At 29.8% G+C, this 21,760-nt stretch overlaps 1 pseudogene; it reads left to right on the forward strand.

The window, feature by feature from the left end:
- The first annotated feature begins 12,518 nt into the window (after window positions 1-12,518).
- LOC110656965 (lignin-forming anionic peroxidase-like) lies at window positions 12,519-16,152 on the forward strand (annotated as a pseudogene).
- The last annotated feature ends 5,608 nt before the right edge of the window (window positions 16,153-21,760 follow it).

The following is a 21,760-nucleotide window of genomic DNA, read 5'->3' on the forward strand; positions in this document are numbered from 1 at the left end:
CGCCATGACTTCTTGCTGCCTTGCCCTCGATTCCATCCTTGCTTTCTTAATCTTGCTACTTCGCCCTAAGCCTCTTCTAACTGATACTGGACATCACAAAGTTGTTTTTGATATCCCTCTTCTACTTCCATACACTTATTCCTCCATTTTTGAACTTCTTGATTTTTCTCTTGAGTCAATTCTCCCTTTTGCTTGTCTAGTGCCTTGATCATTTTTGTCCTAAATTGTTCTGTCCTCTATTCCTTTTCTAATTCAAACTGCTGAAGCCGCTCCAGGCCATTATGGAACTTCTGAGTTAATTCTTCATATTGTGATTTTGATTGTTCCAGTTGAGCCTTCAAACTTTGATTCTCAGAGACCAAATCTTGATAATAAGACTCACACCTGCCCCTAGCTTCATCATAATAATCCTCAATGCAATTCTCTTGCAGAGCCCTGCTTTCTGAATTGATGAAAATTGGAGTGAAATATCCATTACCTCTTTGCTTTCTCCAAATGGGATATCCCACTGTCATACTTTCTCCCTTAGGTCCCTGACTCATTAAAGTCAATTTCTTCCAAGCTCCTCGTATTGCATTCAATTCTTTGACTTTTTCCTCTTTGCTGTAAAAGTGCATTTCTGAGAAATTTTTTGTTCTAGGAATAAACTGGCTAGAAGCAAACTGTCTCATTATTAAGGCTGGTGAGTAACCAGAACATCCTGTGACCCCTATCAGTGGGATAAATTGATAATCCCCTACTCTAAAGATGAAAGGATCAGATGTGTGCCACAGCTTACTCCAAGGATAATTCTGGTTGTTGTAACTCAAGATGATTTGTTGCCACACCATCTCACTTTTGCTCTCTATAGCTTTTGACACCAAGCTTTCTATAATCGATCGACCCAAATTCCTTGTTAGCCCCCGAGTTTCTTGCGGAAGAAAATGAACAATAAACCATAAATATAGCAGTTGAGTGCAACACTTTAAGCTTCCTATTCCTTTTTCTCCACAATAAGTTAAAGTCAAGAAAGTTTCTGCAAGAATAGCAGGAATTGGATTTATGTGCATGAATTCTACCGCATAAAATAGCTCCACCACCTTATGAGTTATGGCATTGGGCGGTCCAGGCAATAAGATCAGCCCATAAATAGTTAGAGCCAATGCTCTTATAGCAAGCTCGTCCTTCCCAGATTGTAAATGCTTATGAAAAAGTTGCTCAAAAAAAGTCCAAAATCATCCACGGGAGCTGTCCCAAGTAGCTTTACTATTTTTGGCCTTATCATTTGTCATTTGTAGCAACCTAACAAGGCGTTTCCAATTCTGTCTAAAATCCAATTGTAGAAAAATGCAATCAGAAGCTATATAAGGTATTTGTAGAAGAGCTTGGCATTCTTCAATTGTTAACACTGTATCAACATCGTTGAAAGAAAATACCCTATATGTAGGATTCCAGAATGATAGGAGAACTTTTCAAGCAGATTCTTGCTCTTTGACCCTTAATAGAGTTATAATGTTTCCATATTTTTTCTCGAACTTGATTTGTGATTCTTTTGAGAGCGATTCCCAATATTTAACCAAACTAGTGATACCAGGCCTTCTTGTTTTAATCTGAGCTAAGTCAAGAGGGGACAAAGGTTGAATTTCTGTAACAACATCACCTTCCAAAGCTTGCATACATTCTGATTCTTATATTAGCTCTGTCCACTCTTGAATATTTTGTTCTTGTTGCAAGATCTGATCGGGTGATTGGCTTGAAAATGCCATGAAGATGATTTAATTACCCTTTGCAAATAATAACTAGTAATGCCTGCACTTATGAAAGTATAAGTTAAAACACAAAGAATGGACAATCCCAGCATCCAAAATTTGTGAGAAATTATTCCCACTGATATGCATGTTTATGCATGTATTTATTCACCAATTTGAAATTGTATTATCAAGGTGAGAAAAATTATTTAAACATTTGTCAAAGTAGAAAGATGCTTATTGACTCACTTTGATAATATAATTCGAACACATTCTTTATTATTAATGGCACATGATTCAAGTTCTTGCTGATTCGACTACTGACGGAGAGGCATCACACCTCCTAACATGATTGTGAGATGATATGCAAAAGAGTAAGAGAGAAGTAAGCATGTCCCTTTTGTCCTAGCAGGGAACCATCCTAAAGATTGGAAGAGTCTATCTAATAGGATGGTATTATCCTCAAAGGTGGTTAACTATAGCTTTTAACGTGTAGAGTTTCAGCCCAAGATTTAACTTGCTAAGGTTTAAAAGGTCCCCAGATTGTCCCTACTGTAAACAGCAGAGCCCCATTTCACTTCTATGATACTGACGGGGAATCCACGGGTATCACAGTACATGAAACAAGTTCCAAACTGAGCAAAGTCCTCGCGGATACTGACGGGGAAACCCACGGGTACCGCTACACGACTTTCTCCTAATTCCTAAAAGGTTAAAATAGCTCGGGTATAGAGCTCAAGTGTGTAAGGACATTGTGTAAAGTGAATGTGTGTGAAGGGACATACAAACCTCTTCCCTTTCAGGGGTTACACTACCATACCCAAACAACTGCAAAATAAAAACAAACATATATACACATTTAAGTACAAATAGAAATTACCAGTCAACAAATAAAGCATAGAAGGAGTAATAAGATGATGCAAATTTAACAAGTTTAATCAAACACAAGAAATTTCAAGAATACCATAAATTAAACTCCATAATTATTAACTTTAATTTATTAGAGCACAAAAATAAATCCACCATTGAACCTCTGGACCAAAAGCATTGGTTTGAGTTACTTCCCCAGTGGAGTCGCCAAGCTGTCGCAACGTATTTTGGGGTTACTAGGCAATTCACACTGAAGTGGAAAGGTGAAGAGTCGCCACTCGAATTTTTGAGGGAAAAATAGAGAAAACCTTTTATTATATTTTCAAAACTTTTGTTTTAAAGAAAATGATCCACTTCTATTCCAAAGATTCAAGGTTCGGGGTCCTTATACGTGTGGGGAAGGTGTTAGGCGTTCCACATCGTCCCAAAAGGGTAGATGGATTTAAGAATGTGCTCAAATAAATTAATGTCAATAATTTGAAATGGAGCTTAATTTATAATATCGGTTCCTTGCATTTGATCGGAAATATAAATGCAGAAATGCTTAAATATCTTACTATTAGGGTAAGTCAAATACACAAGTAAGTGAAGCGACCATAAAAGTGAATTTTGACTCCATTTGATCTTTGTTTTATTTTTATTTTTTGAAAACTTTTTATTTTAAAGAGGCTTCTAAATTTGAATTAATAATCTAATGAAATTTTATTTGAAAATTAAATTTGGTTTGAAAAGTAAATTCTGCTTGAAAATTAAATTGAGCTTTGAAAATTAAATTTGTTGAAATATAATTCCACCTAAAATGAAATTATCTTAAAAAAATGATTTATAAATTAAAATTTTTTGGAAATTGGATTAACTTGAAAATTAAAATATGTTTGAAATTGAAAATGGATTTTAAAATAGATTTTTTGGTTTTAAGATTTTTATTTTTTATTTTTATTTTTTAAACAATATTATTAAAAAAATAGAAGCTAATTATTTTTAAGAAATTGAATTTTAGTTTTATTTTAAAAAAGTTTTAGTTATTTTCATTAAATACAAATATTGTTAAAAGGAGTCAAACATATATGTGATACGAGTGATGCCTACTTAACATTTTACTAATTTCCTCCCTTTCCTTGATTAAAACTTTAATACCGGGAAATGTGTCATTTAGTTCCTAGGGATTTCGATAGACCGTGAAAACTTTCAACTCCCCATTGTAAATCCCATCATTGGTGTCTGAATGACTGAGGGTGTTATGCGTGTAGTGCGCCTAATTATGTACAAATGCAAGTTATGAGTTGAACACGTATATTACTTATAAATTGATCGAGAGATTTAGCAAGATGCTCCCAAAAGTTGGATTTCTCAAAAATTTGTAGCTCTCGACAGGTTAAATAATTCCCATACAAGAATAATATTCTATTTGAATTTATTATTATCTTTAGAATAATTTAAGAGAAATTAATCTAATTATTTTATTTTATGGGGTATAAGACGAAATTATCATTACGCCTAACAAATCATTAATTGTTATTTCTTTAGGTCCGAGATGCAATTATCATCGAACCCATGATCTTTATTTTATTTTATTTTGTGGGATTTAAGATGAAATTATCATTAAACCTCTAATTATTTTAGTTTTATTTGATTCATAGAGCTTAATATGGAATTATCATTAAACTCTAAAATCTTGATTATTATCTGACTTATAAGATTTAAGATAAAATTATCATTAAACCCTGAAAGATTTTTATATGCTTTATTTCAAGTTTGTAAGATTTAAGATGAAATTATTATTAAATCCTAACAATACTTTATATTTTTAAATCCTAAGGTCTAAGATGCAATTATCATTAGACCTGAAGTAATTAATTCTGGATTTTGTAATTAAAAAGATCTAAGATGAGATTATCATTAGACCTAAAATTATTTTAATTTTGTATTTTAGTGCATTTTATGGGTTTAAGGCTATACTTATATTTAGGTGATGAAACTATCAACCAACCCAATAAATTTTAATTAATGATTGTTTTTTTTTTAAGTATGTTTAAGGTGAAATTAGCATCAAATACTAATTAGGGTCCATGACGAAATTACCAATGAACCCAAAGGTTTAATTAATTTATTTCCATTGGACTTTAATAGGGCTTAAGAAAACTTTTCATTAAAACCCAAGATTTAGATTAATTATTTTATTTTAATAGGTTTAAGGTAACATTACCATTAAACCTAAAGCATTAATTATAAAATTTTATTTTCAATAGGGTTTAAAGTGAAATTATCATTAACCCCAAAGCTTTAATTTAGATTTTTATCTTTAGAATTTATGATAAAATTATCAATAAGTCTAACAAATTAATATGATTTTGTGAGGTCTAAGATACAATTATCATTAGACCGAAGATCTTATTCCTTTAATCCAATTTGCTCATTTTCAATTTTTTTATTTTTTTTGTTTTTAGGATTCATGATCAAATTATCAATAAATCCCAACCAATCTTTTAATTAATATTTTTTAATTACAAGGTCTAAGATGCAATTATCAATAGACCTAGAATAATTAATCTCAAATTTATGATAAACAGGGTCTATGATGAAATTATGATTAGACCTCCGATATTTAAATTTTACTTTAATTTAATTTGTTTATTTACTTTATTTTTCAAGATTTAAGATGAAAATATCAGTAAATTCAAAATTTCAATTAATTTTAATTTTATTTATTTAATATTTATTTTCAATATTTACAATGGAATTGCCACTATTTTTTTAAAAAAAAATATCTATCCAAACCATAACCCAATGTAAAAAACCCATTCTTAAAAAAATTGTTCAACTACTCCCTACTGACATAATACCACTTGAAAGGCCTTATATTTGGACTCAACAAAAAGAAAAGAAAAAAATAATAATAATAAAATAATAAAAATAAATAAAATAAAATAAAATAAATAAATAAAAATTAATTGATGAGATCTAAAATGAATTAACAAGTTTTCCACACTCTGTAAATTACAAATAATCCAAACACCTATATCTCATTTCATGATAGATAATTTTTAAATCCATAGAAAACTGAACAGTCAGTTCATATATCAATATATCATCTAGCAGAGTATATTTTCAATCTATCAAGCATTATAATTGGTTACCAACAAATAACAATCAAGGTTTCCTTTTCTCAATCACTATCAAAGCAAAAAGAAATCAACTCAACAACTCAAAACAACCTGAGTTTTAAATCTACAAATTTCAAACATCATCTTATCAAAGCCATAAATTTATTTATTTTAACAAAACCATTAAGATTGAATGAAAATTAATCTAACAAAGTTATTTGAGATCAAGAAAGAGACTTTAATCCTTAGAGCAAAACTGAGAATTGAACAGAACAAAGTTGATGCAAGAATCAAATCTTAGAGAAGACAACATTTTTTCTTTAGAGAGGAAAGAAGATGAGTCTCCTCCTAGGAAAGCTAATGACGTTGCTATCAAGAGTCCTCTTCTAGGAAAGCTAAGGACGTTGCTATTAAGAGTCCCCAGGAGAGGATTTGTTCTCCCCTTTTAAAGAGAGGCTTGTGTCTTTTTGAGAGAGTCAAAGGGAGTGGAAAGGTTCCTCTTTTCACGTGAAACTGGGTTGTTTTCAAGAGAGCAATCAAAGGGAAAGGGAAGAGTTTCTTTGTACAGGTAGATAAAAAGTTTAAGAAATTTAATAAAATTAATTCCTCATTAATTGATTTTATTTTCTTTTATTTCTTCCAAAAATATATATATGCATATATATAACTAAAATTTAATGGCAACAAATTAAAACCTAATAGAATATTTCTTTTTCTTCTTTATTTTTTTATTTTATTTTATTTTTATTTAAAAAAAAAAGTTATTTCCGATCCGGACAAAATATAGTATTTACACCCTTCATACATTTGACCACCTCCTAATGGACTGCATTTGCAAACTCTTGGTTCCATTCTTCAGTTCTTTTATTTGAAATAGATGCAGACTCTTCCAACGGTGTATCTTGTATAGCTATATATGGTTAAGGCTTATTATACTTTTTCTGCTTGAATTCCAAGATTAATCTTGGATTATTAGAATTTTGCAACTGAGTGCTTCCTCCATTGATTTATCTACTGAAACTCTGCCTGAATTTCTAGATTCCACAATTGTAGCTACTTCTTATCAAAACCACAATGGACACAATTGAAAAAAAAAAAAAAAAACAACTTGCTCCTCTGATCAATTGAAAACAGAATGGTGAAATCTAGATCCAGATAACAAAGTAGCGAAACCTAGATCTAGATCTTGAGAAGAAAAGAATATATACACCGGAAAAACCACTCTGATACCATGATGAATGTATGTAAAAAAGGGAATTTGAGAGAATGAAAAATCATATTGATTGATATCTTTATATTTGTTTATATACCAGAATATGATCTGTACAGTTGTAACAAACTCATAACCTCTTAGTCTCCAGCTCATATTTTTTTATCCTAACCTAATGATCAACAGCCTAATAGTTTTCTCCTGCCAAAGAATTTAAATATCCTATAGAACTTTACCCAATGTCTCTGTCACTCATATCCTCAGGAAAGGTAACTCATTGACTGACTCTTTAGCCAAAGTTGGTGTGTCGTGCATAGAGGATTTTTTTGCCTGGCTTTAGTTAACACTCTCGTATGGAGCTTGTAGATGTGCTATGGTATTTTTCTATTGAATTTGTCTTAGCTGAATTGCTTGTTTCAGTTGCTCTCATTATTTAGTAGTATTTTCATCTTTGTATGATATTTTTTGGGGACCAGCTGTCGCGTCTTGGTGATTATGGGCTGATTGGTTTTTTATCCTTTTCCTTTATTTTCTTGCGTCTGTTGGTGTGGTTTGTGGTGTAGGTAGTTTGATGTGTGTGTCTGTGTGTTTTTTTTTTTTTGTCTAGTTTACTGACTTTGATCGTATTTTAGTCTAAGTTTTTTCACTTAACATGTCATACTTTAGGAGGGGTGTAATGGAAATGGTCTATTGACCTGGTTTTAGTTTGGTATGTCATGCTAAGTTTTTCCTCAAATTTGATCGATAAAATTTCCTATTTATCAAAAAAAAAATTCTCCTTTAATTTTGATACTGTAGAATAGCAACTTGCAAAGTTGACTTAATTATACTTTTTAAAAGATGAGATATTAAATGAGACATTTTTAAAGGTTAATGTATCACTAAACTTATTAAATAAAGGTTAGTGGTTAAAAAACACTTTTGACCTAAATAGAATAGAGTAGAGGATAATTAAAAAAAATTATATAATATATGATTTTATGTTAGCATTTGACATGAAATGACAAACAAATAATAACTAAACACGTAAGTAAATATGGTAATTATTTTAAAAAAAAATTGCAAAGTGGTTGTAGATTTTGGGATTCACCCACATATATATATATATATATATATATATATATATATATATATATATATATATATATATATATATATATATATATGTTCATTTATTGAAACTCACACACATATACATATCCATCATTATTGGATTACCATTTTATGTAGAAAATTTTACATGAAGTCACTGTTTTATTATATAATTTCTCCATATTAAGAAATTAATATAGGCAAGGCAAGTAGCTGGAGCTGCCGACTATTATGGATTTAATCATAAAAATCTGCCAATATATTAACATCGTTTTTCGCCAAGGACCGCAATCGAAGGGAAGAAATTGCCGGAAATCCAAACACATGGTAGTTAACCATGTCTTGATTCTTGATTGAGAAAGATTCCACGTAGAAATTTCATGGAGTATATCTTGCATTGCATTAGAATATATAATATAAACTATATGGCTTAATACGGTGGAAGGCAGGTCACATCATCACCGTTCAACTACTAAATGGAAAGCTTTAAATTAAAAGTGATGTTGAAGTCTGGTGGTTTATATTTTTTTACCATTTAAATATAATTGAGACATTTTTTTTGGCAGCAAAAAGGGGAAATAAACCACACGATCTCTCATTTTTTAGCAAGAATTAATCTAACTCAAAGAGATACGATTGCCCTTTAAGTTTGAGCCTTAATTAGTAACAAGCATAGTTTCAAATATGGACTGAATTAAGATGGCTAAATTTCATTTGGTATCACATAAGATCACATACAATTGACCAGGCACATATCGTGCCATCTTTCGAGATAGGGTCAACAGCAATGTAAGCGATATATATATATATATATTTTTTTTTTTTGTCAAAAGATTGTAATTTCATTACAGATTAATAGGACATTGAGTAGAGTACAAAGCTAGATTGAGCCATGGGATTACAAAGGAAATTTGGGTCCTTCATGACTTTTTCAGCTAAAGAGCATGCTACTTTACTTCCAAACCTTTTAACATAAACAAAAAGATTGCAGAAAAATTCAAAAATAGAAAATTTATATCCTTAATCAGCCTTATAATATCTAAGGGAATAGCGTGTCTATCGATCTATACTTTGCTAGGACTCGCAGAGTAGACCTTCAATACTTTGCTAGGATAATATTTATTTATATATAATTTATTGTTAATCTATGACACAAATATGTGAAAAAAATAAAATAAAACTCATATATTTATATATTAAATTTATAATGAACTAGATTTAGATAAAATTTTCCATTGAATAGAATAAAATAAATCTCTCCCACTGTCTTTAATAAAGTTAAAGAGTAAAACTCTTATTCATTAGTATAAATAATTTTTATGGTGTATTGATAAGTTAAAATCGTAAATAGCAGTGAGTGGGTGAATCGGTAGAATAACACCTTGAGGGTAATTATATATTTTATTATAAATTATTTGATGATAGTAAAAGATGATATATTTATAGATGTTACTCTATATTAAAAAAGTGAAACATATAAATATTTTATTATATTTATTTAATTTATTTTCTTTATGAATTTAATGCTTCACAGTCACTGCAAGTTAGATTTGATACTAACAATATATATAATATTAAATATACCTTCTGCCAAAAAAAATTTATATATCTTGTGCATTTTTTTCAAAAGCAAAGCCAATTTTGATTTTGCATTCGCTAAGCATAATGGGTATTTTATTTTATTATTATTTTTTTAATTTTTTTTATTTGGATGGAGCTAAGCCCCCTTCATCAATGGAGAAAATGAAGTCATGGATTAGAATTAGGTCAGAAAATACAATTGAAATCTGCAAGTAATTACAAATCATTTCCTCAATATTTCTCTGCAATGAGCACTATTTTCCTTGCTTCTCTAAGACATTTTCATTAGCTACACAGGAGATTTATTTGACCATACCGCTAATGGTAACCGGCATTTAAGTTTGACTGAATTTTTTCTTGTTCAGGGAAAAGCAAGTAAAACTTAATTTGCACCATTTAGCGACTATATACACCACTCAAGATCTTCAACTTCTAGAATTAATTCTTAATTTATTATTAAAAAATTTTGTAATCTATCTATATATAAAAAATATGGCAAGTTTTCCTTACAAGTTGTCATGTGTCACTTTCTAAGCAGAGTTTTCCTTAATAATTGTTAATTTTTTTTCCTTTAATGTTATTATATTAATGTTTTAATTTCTCTTTAATCAATTATGTTAATTCATAATTTAAAATAATAATAAATTACATTTAGTGGCTGTTGATTTATAACTTATAGCCATTGTTTTATAACTTATGGCTATTGAATGGCCAAACTTTGAATACCAAAATTATTGTGTAACTGCTTTCTTTTTTTTTAATTTAAATTTTTTAATGATTGAATTAAATTTATTTTTAATTTTTTTTCATCACCTTGCCCATAAATAGTAAACATTTTTGAGAATTACCAAACCTTTTTCTATCATTTAATAATGCTTTTAAATTGTTCTTTGATTTACTCTATTTATTATTATTTCTATTTAAGTTAATTTTATTAGTCTTGATTTTCAAATTTTGTTTATATTTTTATTAATTCCTGAACCGTTGAATTAAAAATAAAAAGATCAAGTAGCATCAACTAAAAAAAAAGACAATAGTAATAAGACAAATATTATTATTTGCAGATATATACTAAGATAAACTTCAAATGTTGATTTTGTATATTTTATTTTATTTTTTTATTTATCTTTACAATTTATTTACTGATCATACTTTTATATTTTTAATCTTTTTCATTCGTTTATTTTATAAGTAATAATATATTTTAATTATATATATGTAAAGTAATTTGTTTTTAATTGATAACAAAAAGTCATAAAAAATATATAATTTTATTGAAAATTTAAATATGACACATAAATATTGTACAAATTAAATTATATAAAAAATATTAAAAATGATTTTAATAAAAAAAATATTAAATTAAAATTAAATATAAAAAAAATTAATTTTTATAAAATTTATGCATAATAGAATAGTATATATATGGATAATAAGTAAAAACTGACCTTCATGCTATAATTGAAGATTAAATTGAATATTATTATTTTAAATGGATAAGAAAATTTTAAATTATAATACTGATAATTAAAGCGATATCATTCTAGATAAAATAAGTCAAAGAAAACTGAATCAATCTGATGCATAACATTGTTTTGACATTTATAAACTGATGGGATGAATGTAAAAGGAATCACAGGCAAGAAAGCAATTAAATTAAATCTATGGCAAAGACAAAGTCACTTTCTGAATTGGACTTTTCCAAGATGTTAACGTGGTTTAATCATTCATATTTTATTAAACACGAACCAGACTAGAGCATATAAGCACCTGTACCTTCTCTTGCAGGAATCATTCCTCCCACTCCAGATTCCTGGTTCCATAAGAAATCTTTTTCTTACCAATATATACCTAAAGATTTATTAAATTTTATTTAATATATATTTTACTAAATTTATAGTTAAATATTTTTAAATTTATCAAAGAGTTACAAAATTAATATAAAAAAATAAAATTCAATATACAAAGTCTTAATATTTAATGCTATATTTATTTTACAGAAAATATTTTCCTGGAAAATATTTTTCATATTTTTTAATGTTTAGAGTATTCAGAAAAATTAATTAATAAAAAATATTTCCTAATTAAAGAAAAAATTAAGCCATTTTTAAAGAAAATAATTTTTTTTTCAAAAGTAAAAATTATTTTTTATTTTTTAAACTTTGATGACTTTATTAAAATATGAAATGCTTATACATATATAAAATAAACACATACTACAAATTTGATATTACAATAAAATAATAAAAAATATTATTTATAAAAAAATATAAAAGTATTTTTTATAAAAAGTATTTTTCACATATAATTTATTTTTTAGAAATAAATCGAGCTTAAATAAAAAATTAATTTAATATTATTTTATTTTTATATTGATAAAATTATTATTATTATTATTTCCATTGCTTTTGAATTAATATTCAACAAAATGAAAAAAAAAAAGCATTGTCAATATGTACTTTTATTATTTATCTTTAATTTAAAGGAATAAAAAAATTAAATATTAAATAAATTTTATGACAAGAAAAAGCTACAGCTATAAAAGTTATACATACCATTAAAAAATATATAGATAATTTACTATTTATAATACTTCAAAATGATAAGATAATAATTATAAGCTAGTTATTATATTGTTTGTTAATTTAATAAATGCTTTGATCATCCTATGAATTTAAATTATTCTAAAATCATATTTTACGTTTGCATTGTTTCTCTCTCTCTAGTCTTATCAATAATAATAATTTTTAAGTTTATTAAATTTCAATTAAAATTCTAACTCAAAAACTTTATATTTTAACATCTCCATCCGATAAGGTTTTACTTTTTACAATTTTTTTTTTCTCTGTGAACGTACTCTGACTGCAGAAAGAATCCAAGCAGCTGAGTGGTTATTAAATGTTTTCAACTATTTGATTTATTCCAAAAAGAGCAATGCCTGGAAAAGTAAGACCCTGAAATTTCATTTTAGCCGCCTTGGAAAATAACCTGTAATATATTAAATGATAATCAAGACTTTTGAGCCAGAATAGGTCACAAAATTTTTGGACGGGCCACCATAAGTTGGATGCAATCCTTGCTCTTCTTCTGCAATCAAAAATCAAATTTCTCTATAAGTTGTCAGCTGTAAGGTGTCACTTTCTAAGTAGAATTTTCTTTGCTAACTATTAATTTTTTTTCCTTTAATATTATTGTATTAATACTTTGATTTTTTAATAAATTATGTTAATTTATAATTTAAAAAAATAATAATAATTTATATTTAATAGCTATTGATTTATAACTTATAGCCATTGTTTTATAACCTATGGCTATTGAATGGCCAAACTTGAATATCAAAATTAGTGTGAAACTTTTTTTTTTTAATTTAAATTATTTAATGATTGAATTAAATTTATTTTCAATTTTTCTTTATCACCTTGCCTATAAATAGCAAGCATTTTTCTATCATTTAATAATGCTTCAAATTGTTCTTTGATTTATTCTATTTGTCATTATTTCTATTTAGGTTAATTTTATTGGTCTTAATTTTTAAATTTTTTTTATATTTTTATTAATTCTTGATTTCTTATAATATTGGAAAGAGACCGTTGAATTTGAAAAAAAAAATCAAGTAGCATCAACTTTCTTCCAACTTTTATGATAATACATGTCCTAATACACTCAGTACTGTTAGGTCGACCATTGATGCTGCTGTCTCAAATAAGCAGAGAATAGCTGCTTCACTCATTCGCCTTCATTTCCATGACTGTTTTGTTCAAGTAGTTCACAACAAATATTTATAGTGTTGTGCACTGTGACAGCATGTAAACTACAAATAAATAAAGAAAACACGTAAAACAATAATATTTACATGGTTCACCCTCTCAACTTAAGATTAAATCTATAAGTATACCATCTTTCACTATTATCAATAAATAATCAATCATTACAAGTTCAAAACTATACTACCTATAAACCCTATTATACCCAAGAACCTACACTACATAACTGCTCATAATAAATACATTGGTTAGTCCTTTCAGTCTCCTCTAGACATAACCCAATATATTTACTACTATAACTATTAGACCACAAAGGGTATCTTCAACTACATGGTAATAACCATCTCATCAATGAACAAGAATTCATTTCTCTTGAATTCTATGACATTTCTTCACCTTAGGCCAAAACCTCTCTCCACTGCAAAATCAATGGGCAGAGCTAAATTCTCAGCAATTGGCAAAATCCCTCTCTACAATGAGTGACAACTCCTTTCCATGGATAAAGCCACTGTCTATGGGTAAAGACACTCCCTATGGGAGAAGCCACTCTCTTCAATAGGCAAAATCAAATAACTTTTCCATCGTTCTCCTATTTATAGTATTAATTCTCTTAATTCTAATCTGATTAGGAGTCCCACTCAATTTAGAAATAATACTAAAATAAGAGTTTTACTCTATATAGGAAAAGTTCTTTCTCTAAATCACACTAGAATTTTGAGTCATAATTCTAACAATCTCCATCTTGACTCAAAATCTATTAATCATTACATACCTTGAATTCTTGGGTGTTAAATCATCAATTCTTCGTGCTTGAGCTGAACCCTTCAAATTATCAACCTATTCAATTTTTATCTTAAGTGTAACTTACTTCTTTCTTCAGAAAATCTTCGCGTTATCAACTTTCTTAATTTTGTATTAAGAGCTCTACCTTAATTTCAACTCTCGACCATCACCAGAATGTGCGACTTTCTACATGTCGCGGCAACTCCACCTTCAAGTAAACTCGCCAAGATCATCCCCATGCTCTAATACAAATTTGTTCTACACTGCGAAAGCGTGTAAACTATAAAAAAATAAAGCAAATACATAAAATAACAATATTTACGTGGTTCATCCTCTCAACATAGGGCTACATCCACGAGCATGCCATCTTTCACTATTATCAATAAATAATCAATCATTACAAGCTCAAAACTATACTACTTATAAACCCAATTGCACCAAAGAAAACTCACACTACATAATTGCTCATAGTAAATGCATTGGTTAGTCTTTTCAGTCTTCTTTAGATATAGCCCAATATATTTACTACTGCAACTATTATACAACAAAGGGTGTCTTCAACAACATGAGCAATAGCCTTCTCATTAATGGACAAGAATTCATTCCTCTTGAATTCTATATCCTTTCTTCACCTTAAGCTAAAGCCTCTCTCCGTTGTAACATCAATGGGTAGAGCCGAATTCTCGGCAATTGGCAAAGTCCATCTTTACAATAAGTGACAACCCCTCTCCACAATAGGTGACAATCCCTCTCCATGGGTAAAGCCACTCTCCATGGATAAAGCTATTCCCTATGAGCGAAGCCACTCTCTTCAATAGGCAAAGCAAAATGACTTTTTCATCATTCTCCTATTTAGAGTGTTAATTCTCTTAATCCTAATCTGATTAGGAGTCCCACTCAATTTTGGAATAATACTAAAATAAGAATTCTACTCTACATAGAAAAAAGTATCTCTTCAAATCCCACAAGAATTTTGAGTTATAATTCTAACATATAGATATTTATTTAGTCTTGACATATTTTATATATATGCGCACATTCTTGAGATTAATGTAATTAACTTTGTCTTTAATTGTAGGGTTGTGATGGTTCAGTTTTGCTGGAAGATACAGCGTCATTACTGGCGAGAGAACTGCTGGCAATAATGCGAATTCCATCAGAGGATTCAAAGTCATAGATGATGCCAAGGCTCAAGTAGAGAGCATATGTCCTGGAATTGTTTCTTGTGCTGATATTCTTGCAGTTGCAGCTCGCGATGCATCTGTCGCTGTAAGTTTCTTTCTCCAATCTTTTCCTATTCAGCAAATGTTATACATCATGAGCTTGTAATTACTATATTTACGTACTGAGTTCTGCATATATACAAAACACAGGTTGGTGGACCATCTTGGACAGTGAATCTTGAAAGAAGAGACTCTACCACTGCTAGCCGAAGTCTAGCTGATAGCGACCTTCCCGCCTTTACAGACAGACTTGACAGGCTCATTTCTTTGTTCGGAAATAAGGATTTAAATGCAAGAGATATGGTTGCCCTTTCAGGTTTGCACGTCAACAATTTATTTCAATTCTATTTGTACACATTCATGCATAGAAGTACATTAAGAAGGCTAAAACATTACTGGAATACTTACAAGAGCACATACAATTGGACAAGCTAGATGCCTGACCTTCCGTGGTAGGATTTACAACAACGCAAGTGATATTGATCCTGATTTTGCTAACAGCCGAAGAAGCCAATGTCCAATACTGGTGCAGATGGAAATCATGCACCACTTGATTTGGTGACACCCAATACTTTCGACAACAGCTTCTACTCGAATCTAATTGCAAGAAGAGGACTTCTTCAATCAGACCAGGTGCTTTTCAGTGGTGGATCTACAGATAGCATTGTTAATGAGTACAGCACAGACTCTTCATCTTTCAGCCCTGATTTTGCATCTGCCATGGTAAAGATGGGAAACACAGACCCCCTCACTAGGTCTCAAAGAGAGATACGCAGGGTTTGCACTGCTGTCAACTAATTTCCCAACGAATCGCTCAAGTGTGTATAGTGTCAAACAGTATATATATGTTCTGGAATAAATAGTAGCTTAAGATCTGTTCCACTTGAGGCATTTTTCTCATTCTTGCATTTTCAACATAAGTGTGATTAAGTATTGTTCTTTTTTTTTTTTCCCACTCCTAGAAGTTATGAAGTGTAATTCATCTCCACTTGTCCTGAAATAGAAAGATATTGCATTTTTTCCCTTCGTTAAATTGGCTCCAGCAATTCATACATCAACTCAGTACTTCCTGGAATATGAACTAATTGATTCACATAAATATATATATAGTGCTATTATATGTATCCTGCAAATTAGTGTCATCAGAAATTTCCCAAGCACTAGTAAGTTGATGCAAAAAATATGAACCAGCCACACACACACACACACACACACATATGCACATATACGAATAATTGCACTCAAAATCTCTCAAACAAACAAATTAAGAACAATTGGTTGGCCCTTTAATGCAATTCCTTATCAGGGAACAAAGAACAAAAGTAAAATAATGCATGGAAGAAATAAGCTTTAAGTATATTTGCTTCAAGAAAGCCCATGAGATGCAAATTAGTGATACTGAAATTGTCTCCAAAGTTATTACTTGAGTTTTAATAAAATATATATATATCATGAGACAATCATTTTGACCAACTGATAATCGTCGAAATTAAGCTGCGGCACATTTACTCTAACATCTAAGTACTCTTATGATAATTTAGGACACTTGTATGTATGTGGACACAATTTATTTCGAATTAACTAAAATATTGATCAATGATTTCATCTAAATATAATTTTTATCTAAATTATAATTTATTATTAATCTAAGACATAAATATGTAAAAAATAAATAAATAAAACTCATATATTTATATATTAAATTTATGATGGACTTGATTTAGATAAAATTTTCTATTGAATAGAATAAAAATAAATTTCTTCTACTATCTTTAATAAAGTTAAAGAGTAAGACTCTCATCCATTATTGTAAATACTTTTCACGGTGTATTGATAAGTTAAAATAGTAAATAGCAGTGAGTGGGTTAATCGGTTGAGTAACACCTCGAGGGTAACTCTATATTAAAAATGTAAAACACATAAATATTTTGTTATATATATTTAATTTATTTTCTTTGTGAATTTAATGCTTCACAATCACGATAAATTAGATTTGATACTAACAATATATATAATGTTAAATATACCTTCTACCCAACAAAAAATCTATATATCTTGTGCATTTTTTTCAAAAGCAAAGCCAATTTTGATTTTACATTCGCTAAGCATAATACGCATTTTATTTTATTATTATTTTTTAATTTTTGGATTTGGATGGAGCTAAGCCCCCTTCATCAATGGAGAAAATGAAGTCATGGATTAGAATTAGGTCAGATAATACAATTGAAAGCTGCAAGTAATTACAAATCATTTCCTCAGTATTTCTCTGCAATGAGCACAATCTTCCTTGCTTCTCTAAGATATTTTCATTAGCTACACAGGAGATTTATTTGACAATACCGCTAATAGTAACCAGCGTTTAAGTTTGACTGAATTTTTTTCTTATTCAGGGAAAAGCAAGTAAAACTTAATTTGCACCATTTAGCAACTATATACACCACTCAAGATCTTCAACTTCTAGAATTAATTCTTAATTTATTATAAAAAATTTTGCAATCTATCTATATATGAAAAATAAAGCAAGTTTTCTGTTTAAATTGTCATGTGTCACTTTCTAAGCAGAGTTTTCCAAGCTAATTATTTTTTTTTTCCTTTAATGTTATTATATTAATGCTTTAATTTTTCTTTAATCAATTATGTTAATTTATAATTAAAAAATAATAATAAATTACATTTAGTGGCTATTGATTTGTAACTTATAACCATTGTTTTATAACCTATAGCTACTGAATGGCCAAACTTTGGATACCAAAATTAATGTGTAACTTTTTTTTTTCAATTTAAATTATTTAATGATTCAATTAATTTATTTTTAATTTTTCTTCATCACCTTGCCCATAAATAGCAAGCATTTTATGCTATTTGAAAATTACCAAACTTTTTTCTATCATTTATAATGCGTTTAAATTGTTCTTTGATTTACTCTATTTGTAATCATTTCTATTTAAGTTAATTTTATTGGTCTTGATTTTTAAATTTTGTTTACATTTTTATTAATTCTTGATTGTTTATAATACTGGAAAGAGACCGTTGAATTCAAAAACCAAAAAATCAAGTAGCATCAACTTAAAAAAAAAAAAAAAGACGACAGTAATAAGACAAATATAATTATTTGCAGATATATACTAAGATAAACTTAAATGTTGATTTTGTATATGTTTTCTTTTATCTTTATTTTTTTTATTTATCTTTACAATTTATTTACTGATCGTACTTTTATATTTTTAATCTTTTTCATTCGTTCATTTTTATAAGTAATAATATATTTAAATTATATATATGTAAAGTAATTTGTTTTTAATTGATAACAAAAATGTGACATCCCAAATTTTTTAAATAATTATTTTATATGTAAATTTTGATATTTTAATGTATTAAATATTGTGGTATTTAAATTGAATCTTCTAGGTTTTTAAAATTGGGTTTTTATTTTTCAAGATAATTAATTTTAATGATTTTTAAACATTAATTTAAAAACCACGTGGCAAGTTTGAAAATTTTTTTGAACTCTAGGCCTAGTAGGTTATCATAGGCGCTTTGTACAAAACTTCTCCAGGATAGCAGCTCCTCTGACATAGTTGACTCAAAAGAATATCCTATTTTTCTGGTCAGATGAGTGTGAGGAAAGTTTTCAGAAGCTTAAGGACTATTTAACTATAGCTTCTGCATTGACTTTGCCTATGAGTGGAGAAGGATATAAGGTATACTGTGATGCTTCTAGAGTTGGATTGGGATGTGTTTTGATGCAGTATGGTAAAGTGGTGGCTTATGCTTTAAGGCAGTTAAAGAAGCAAAAATAAAATTACCCTACTCATGATTTGAAAATGGCGGCTGTAGTCTTTGCACTAAAAATTTGGAGACACTACCTATATGGTGAAATGTGCAAGATATACACTGACTATAAAAGCTTAAAGTATATATTTCAATAGAGGGATTTAAATTTGAGGCAAAGGAGATGGATGGAGCTTTTGAAGGACTATGACTGCACTATCTAGTACCACTCCGGTAAAGTAAATGTGATGGCAGATGCTTTGAGCAGGAAGTCTTCTGGTAGCTTGACTCATATAACAATTGAGAGGGTACCGTTGATATAAGAATTACATGAACTGCTGGATTAGGGTTTGATATTGGATATAACTACTTCGGGTGTACTTTTAGCACCTGTTAGAGTACGATCGGATTTGCAAGACAGAATTAAGTTTTCCAGCAAAGGGACCCATAATTAATGTGGATTGTGGAAAGGGTGTAACAGGGAGAAGATTGTGAATTTGGTTTGATGGAGATGGTACTCTTATACAAGGCTCTAGGGTATGTTTGCCTGATGTGGACAACCTAAGAAATAAGATTATGCAGGAGGCACACTATACACCTTACAGTGTTCACCTAGGATCTACAAAGATGTATCATGATGTGAAAGATAGGTACTAGTGGAATGGTATGAAGAGAGAAATAGAAGACTTTGTGTCCAAGTGCCTAACTTGTCAAAAACTAAAGTTTGAGCATTAGAAGCCATCAGGGAAGTTGTAGGAGATTTCCATTAGAAGTGGAAAATAATCACCATGGACTTTGTGACTGGGTTGCCTCGTACTGCTCGAGGGTATTACTCTTTATAGGTGATTGTGGACCGTTTGACTAAGTTGACTCACTTTTTGCCTGTATGGATCACCTATTTTGTTACTCAGTATGTGAGTTTGTATATTTGCGAGATACCCAGATTACATGGGATTTCTGTCTCTATAATATCTAACGGAGGACCCCAAATCACTTCTCGATTCTAGAGAAAGTTTCAGGAAGCACTTGGCACATAACTAAATTTTAGTATAGCTTTCCACCCATAGACAGATGGGTAGTCTGAAAGAATAATACAAACATTAGAGGATATGTTTCATATGTGTGTCATGGATTTTGGAGGTCAATGGGATGATCAGTTACCGTTGGTGGAGTTTGCTTATAACAACAGCTATCATTCCAGTATTGGAATGGCACCGAATGAGGCATTATATGGCAGAAAGTGTAGATCCCCTCTGTGTTGGATAGAAGTTAAAGATGTGAGAGTACATGATTTAGATATGGTACAGTACACTTCAGAGATGATTCCTTTGATCAGGGAACGTTTAAAGACAGCTTTTAGCAGGCAAAAGAGTTATATAGATCCGAGGTGAAATAATGTAGAATTTGTAGTGGGTGATTATGTGTTCTTAAAAGTTTCCCCTATGAAAGGGTTTATGAGATTTGGAAAGAAAGCTAAGTTAGCACCTCGTTACATAGGACCTTTTGAGATCACAGACAGAGTCGGAGTAGTTGCCTACCGGTTGGAGTTGCCACCAAACATTTCTCATGTTCACCCAGTGTTTCATATTTTCATGCTTAGGAAATATTTTCCTGATCCTTCTCATGTGCTGCAACCATACACAGTGAAATTAAATGAGAACTTGACCTTTGAGGAGTAACCAGTAGCTATAGTGAATTATCAGATGAGACAATTTCGGTCAAAACAGATCCCTATGGTTAAAGTTTTGTGGATAAGTCAATCAGCAGAGGAATGCACCTAGTAGTCAAAGTGGGATATACACAACAAACACCCATACTTGTTTAGTATGTAACTCAGTGACATTGTTTTGCCTTGTATAAAAATTCAAGGATGAATTTTTTGTGAGGAGGGAAGAATGTAACATCTTGAATTTTTAAATAATTATTTTGTGTAAATTTTGATATTTTGATATATTAAATATTATGGTATTTAATTTGAATTTTTTGGGTTTTTAAAACTGAATTTTTATTTTTCAAGATAATTAATTTTAATAATTTTTAAAAATTAATTTAAAGATCACGTGATAAGTTTGAAAATATTTTTGAACTCCATAAATTTTTCTGAGTTTTCTGTATTTTTTTTGAAATTTTCAAGCCTCATTTTGGGTCTTAGGACAGAGTAAAAATCAAATTTTGGGTGTCTTGAATTGAACAGGTTGAATCAAACTAAATCGGATCAGACTGATCAAATCAGAGTGGCCCTTTCTTTTTTTCCTCTTCTTCTCCTGCGTGCCTTGGTCTTTTCTCCCTTCTCTCTTCTTTTTCTCTCTCCTCCCTCTTCCCCACTGCCAACAACCCCCCCAAACACCCCCCCCCCCCCCCCCCCCCCCCCCAATTTTTTCCTCCCTCGCTGGCACCTCACCGGCACCCCTTCCCTGCCGTCGCTACCTTCTTTTCTAACCAGAATTGTGGCCCAAAATGCCCCATTCTTCCACAAGTGTTTTTCCACTTTCTTTTGCCATCTTCGGCGATTCCAACCACCAATCAGACCGAGTATTGTTCTCATTTTGTTCTACTCCTCGAGAGCTTTTCATAGACACTAATTTTACCAAATTTTATCAAGTGATTTGTGCGAATTGAGTCCGGAAAGTTTTAG

This window comes from Hevea brasiliensis, chromosome 9 (genome assembly GCF_030052815.1).
Source record: "Hevea brasiliensis isolate MT/VB/25A 57/8 chromosome 9, ASM3005281v1, whole genome shotgun sequence".
NCBI lineage: Eukaryota > Viridiplantae > Streptophyta > Magnoliopsida > Malpighiales > Euphorbiaceae > Hevea > Hevea brasiliensis.